Source organism: Podarcis bocagei (assembly GCF_964188305.1).
Source record: "Podarcis bocagei genome assembly, chromosome: 9".
Lineage (NCBI taxonomy): Eukaryota > Metazoa > Chordata > Lepidosauria > Squamata > Lacertidae > Podarcis > Podarcis bocagei.
Window position 1 is genome coordinate 26,054,982 of NC_138134.1, and position 5,662 is coordinate 26,060,643.

The window sequence follows — 5,662 nt, forward strand, 5'->3', positions numbered from 1 at the left end:
TCTCTCTCAGCAGGCAGTGAGGTACCCAACTTTCCCACCCATTACTGCTCTTATGTAATTGATCTGTAAAAAACACAACCTGAAAAAGAGACAATGCATGTATTTTTGTTAATCATCATCATCATCATCATCATCATCATCATCATCATCATCACTGCTCTTGCCAGCTAGCCCCGGCTTCTTCTTTTTCACCACAGAGAGCCAGCATGGTGTAGTGGTTAGTTTTAGACTAATACCAAAGAGATCAGTGTTCAAATCCCCGCTCCACTATGAAGATCACTGGGTGATCTTGGGCCAGTCACTGTTTCTCAGCCTAATCTACCTCACAGGGTAGGATAAAATGGGGAGGGAAGAACCATGCACACCACCTTGATTAAAGGTGGGATCAGGGCTGGCTTACCCATAGGTGCTAGGGGTGTGGGGCACCCAGGCACTGGGCTCTCAGGGGCGCCAGGCTGAGAGTCTGGGGCCCAAGAGTTGAGTCTGGGGAAGAGCCCATCCGTCGGTCAGAGTGCCACAGTCGGCTCTTCTGCTGTGGGCAGCTCTGTGCTGTGAGTTCAGGGCTGACTGAGCCAGTGACATACTGAGGTGGCTGGTCGGCTTCGCCCTCCTGCACACCTGGGACTGGGCAACCTGGAGGGGGGGGCACCGGGAGGATCTTTGCACCCCGGCGCCGCATATGCTTAAGGCAGCCCTGGGGGATATAAATCTAATGTCACACAAATGACACTAAAGCAATTTGAGGCTGGATGTGTTATCTGAATGTGACATCCCATGAATATTATTCATAGAAGACAGAAAGGAGGGAAAATATGTATATTCTATCTTGTGAAGGTTTTACATTTGCCTTACAGATGCAGGGGAAGGGGAAGGAGACTGTGTTTAGTCGCGTGTGGAAATGCCTTTGCAAAAAGACACATCAGATCACAGCTGCACTACATGCTCTGTTTTATTTGCTAGGAAAAAATGACACTCACTAGAATCCGTCTGCACGGCATGGAGCCTGTGAAAGCGTATTTGAGAAAAAGTTATCATGGCACAAAAACTGTCCTCTTAGACTCTCTCTCTCTGAGTGGGCTCTCCAAGACTTGCAGAGCCTCTTTCCTACTTTCCCATCTGCAGGTACAGTCACTGTCCCCAAGGTGAATTTTATCATGAGTAGAAAGAGGAGGTTGACAACTCCAATGTCACTTTAAAGGAAAGGTCAGAAAGCTTTAAAGAATTACGCAACAGGTCCCTCCTGCTCATGCAAGAGAGAAATGCCCCGGCATTGTATCTGTGTCATATTAAAGGTTGATTAATCTCTCCTAATCAGAGTCCTAGCCTATGACTCACACAAATAGGGGCCTGTGAACTTGCTGGGATAGTTTATGGGACGCCTCTTTCCTAGTGATGTATAGTCAACAAAGTAACTCTTGTTTAATATAAGGTCTCTGGGAAGCTTGCAATGTTGACAATGTTCTCTAGTGGCTGGAAACATTTTGCGATTTCTTCTTGTATTCTGTCTGAAGCTTGTTCTTATGACTGCTGATGCCATTAAAAAAAACACCATGGTAAGCAGAGACAAGAATATCTCATGCTATAAAATGGAGAAAAGACCCTCCAAGTGTCCCTATTTTCCAGGGATGTCCCTGATTTAGAGAAGCAGTCCCAGTTTCTGATTTGATCCTGGAATGTCCCGCTTTTCCTTAGGATGTCAATATTTTCATTGGATAAATGTTGGAGGGTATGGAGTTATCTGACCCCCGAGCCATCTGAAGGCAGCCTTATATAGGGAAGTGGGGTTTTTTATTTTAAAAAATGTTTTATTATGTTTTTATATATGTTGGAAGCTGTCCACAGTAGCTGAGGTAACCCAATAAGATGTGTGGAGTATAAATAGTAAAATTATCATTATGGAATGGGACGTCCCTATTTTCATCAGAGAAATGGTAGGTAGAAACTGGTAGAAACTGTAGGAAACATAATTTCCTACAGTTGAGGGATGAGTATATAATTATATGTTCACCTATACGTGAAGTAATTATATTAAAGTAAAGCTTTACACCAACCTTTTTGAACTAGTGGACTCCATTAGCATTTTTAGAAAATGCCATGGATGCTAGTCACAAAATGGCTGCCACAGGGACAAGGCACAACAGAAATGACAGAGAATACACAATGGCGGGCCTACATTTTTGGGGCCCTGAAGCTCAAACCATTATGGGGGCCCCTTTGCAACCAGAAATGATGTCTTGGGTAGCATTGTCATCTACAATGGGGTTGTTCCACAACAGATCACCACGCCTTTTCATCTATGCTACTGACTCTCAAACTTTAGGATTGTTGAAATATATACAACTAACAAAAATAATCCATTTGAGTTGTGTGATTCCAACTGGGTCTAAAATTTTAAGCAATGTAGATTAAAATCACTTCTGGGGCTGCTTCAAGATTAGGGGCCCTGAAGCTTACGCTTCATTAGTTTCATAGTAGAACTGCCCCTGAGAACACAGTCACTGCTGCTCCCCCCACCCAACAACCTCATGCTAGCTGTGGGAAGTCACCTATATCTTGTTGGTCCTGATGGTAGAGCACACACAAAATAGATTTCACAGGCAATGGTGCTATTGCTGTTTCATAACAGGGAGCATTCCACAGAACCAGAAAATAGATAGATAGATGATAGATAGATAGATAGATAGATAGATAGATGATAGATAGATAGATATAGATAATGTAGGTACACCTTACTCTCTCTCACACACATAGCACACTCACTGCACACATACAGACCACAGACACACATACATATCTCTATCACATATCCAGTCATACATTTCACATATACACAGTGACACATCTCTCCCCCCCCCATTTCTCCAAGAGCATCTCTCTCTCAGACCACCCCCAGATAACATACCTCAACCTTTTTCATACACACCACACATACATAACAATCATCCCACTCTCCCTCAGACCTATCTCTTTTTAAATACTTCAATTTTAAAAATAAAAAATCCAAAAAATACACATGGGCCACCAACCTACCTCCCTTCTCTTACTTTGATGAGATTCATTAATTTTATCATATTTGCTATTTGCTGTTTTTATAGTTACTTGGGTTTTAATGTTATTGTCTGCCACCCAGGGGCTCTTGAGTGAAGGGTGGACTACAAATACCTCAAACAAATAAATATGCAACATGTTCCAAGAGAAAATGGTTTGAAGGATTAAGTGGACCAAGAGATTGATATCTTAAAACCTATTACATACCACCTCTCTTGTTCGAAAATCTCTTCACTTCGGCTCCTTTTTCACCTTCCTTTCCAAAATGGTCTGAAAGTGAAGAAGGAGGCTGTCCCTGTCAAAACTGAGGCAAAATCCAAAGCCTTGAAAGCTAAAGAGGCAGTCCTGAAAGGCGTCCACAGTCACAAGAAGAAGAAGATTTGGATATCCTCTACCTTCCAAAGGCTGAAAACCTTGCATTTACGGAGGCAGCCCAAGTATCCCAAGGAGGAACAAGCTGGAGCACTATGTCGTTATCAAGGTCCCCCCCCCCATGAAGAAAATTGAAGACAACAACACCCTCGTGTTCATTGTGGACATGAAAGCAATGACTGCTCCCCGCTTAAAACGGGGGCGCCCTTTGCGTGGACGCACGCAGCCTTGGATCTGGAGTGGCCCCATCAGCATAGGCTTGGCTTTGCCTTCCCTCAGGTGGGATACCTGGAGGTCCCCGCCTACCTCAGTCAGTTGTCCAATCCCACCTGGGGGAAGCGTTGCCAAGGAGACCAGGCCAGGTAGGGGGAGGGATTAGCTGTCCACACAATAGAGGGAGGATCTTACCTGGGAATCCTCACTTGGCCCCAGAGCTTCTCCCACCCTACCCACCCTCAGTTAATGTCTTCCTTTGCAGGTTAACTTTTATTCATAGGTTTTGCAGGTTAAGTTTTCTTCACAGGTATGCGGGCGCTGCTACGATAAGGTTGCTGTTAAAGGGCCGGAAAGGAATTTCCCTGCATTGGCAGGTTTCGCCTTTCCCGTAGCAAAACGTCACAACTTTGGCGGTATCAGGCCTTGGGCGGAATCCTTTAGTCCATCTTCCTCTTTGCGGCGGCGATACCAGGGTTCCCCGTTAAAGGGGTTTCCGAAGGGAGGCTTTGACCATACGCCGAAAGGTCGTCATTGCTCTCCCCTGCGGCGGCGGCGTAACGGGGGCAGCCATCTCTGCTTGAACATATGTTCTCCAGAGCCGGCCCATCCCCCCCACACACACTGGATAACCCTGATGCTCCCTAGGTCCCCGGCTGGGGACTGGGGAGGGAGAATGCCCAATGCCTGAGCCAAGGTCTACCCACATTTGAAATTTAATAAAGTTGTGGCCAATTTAATCCCATAGCACGTTGTCTTGAGTCGTTATTACACATGACGGGGGGGGGGACCGCTCGGGATCTGGGGACTCCGCCTGTCCATGCAAACAAACACCATATCAAGCAGGCTGTCAAAAAGCTCTACAACACTGACATGGCAAAGGTCAACTTGCTCATCAGGCCTGACGGTGAGAAGAAAGCCTATGTCTGCCTTGCTCCAGACTATGATGTGCTAGATGTTGCCAACAAGATTGGTATCATCTAAGTGGCCCGTTGTCAAAATTGTACGAAAAGACCTCCACCTCCGAATGCATTCTGTACGAAATGTGGCCTCCAGACTCCTGAATCCTCAGGAACATTAAAGGCCACACACCATGTAATTCCACCAGTATCTGTAAAAGCATTTTGCAATAAATTGCATCTTGGGCTCCATTTAAAAAAAAAATTATCTTCATATTGCTTACAGCTCAGTTAATTGTCAAGGGCAATGTCCATTCGGTCAGCGGTGTTACAATCAGTGAACAGACAAGAAGCAAAGTGAAAAATTACTCAGTGTCAGCTTGGCACTCCACATGTCAAACATCAAACCATTTTTAGAATCCTTTTATGGATAGATGACATTTCAATGGAAATAAATGGGTACAGTATCCCATTGTCCTTGTCAAAACACCATCCAGTCCTCTGGGGCAAAAAAATAGTCAATTATCAGATAATCAGATAAAAGAGAATATTACCTCTCAAAGACACTTTCCCATCTGTGGGACTGATCTGGAAACCTGGTGAAGGGCAGGGAGCAACACTTGGGGGGGGGGGGAGACCTGGAGTCATAAACAACTGGCGAGAAAAGGTTATGAAAACCAGCTAGGGACTATAAGGGCTGATCCACACAGTCAAAAGTGGTCCTTCTGCTTGTGACTTTAGAATATGGTGGTACCTTGGGTTACAGACGCTTCAGGTTACAGACTCCACTAATCCAGAAATAGTACCTCAGGTTAAGAACTTTGATTCAGGATGAGAACAGAAATTGTGCGGCTTGTTAAGACACTCTGGAGACTGTAGCTGTAGGTTGCTAACAACTCTTAGCAACCTTAACAAACAGATGCCAATATTATTTGGGGGAAGCCATGACTGTATAAAGTGGTATCATAGTGCTTTAATTGCATGGTGTAGATGTGACCTAGGTATGGTTAGCAGGCATGGAAAAGCAGACCTTGGTATTGACCAGCCACTTGGAGGGGAATCCATAGCCTCAAATTAAACTTCCACTCCATTTCTAAAATGGATTTCCCATGGAAAGAATACAAAACTCT

General features: G+C 44.8%; 1 pseudogene across 1 annotated transcript; it reads left to right on the forward strand.

Annotated features, from left to right (window-relative positions):
* The first annotated feature begins 357 nt into the window (after positions 1 to 357).
* On the forward strand, positions 358 to 4,674 carry LOC308594470 (large ribosomal subunit protein uL23 pseudogene; annotated as a pseudogene). Its single transcript has 3 exons — positions 358 to 379; positions 3,218 to 3,580; positions 4,444 to 4,674. The product of its transcript is annotated as a large ribosomal subunit protein uL23 pseudogene (transcript).
* The last annotated feature ends 988 nt before the right edge of the window (positions 4,675 to 5,662 follow it).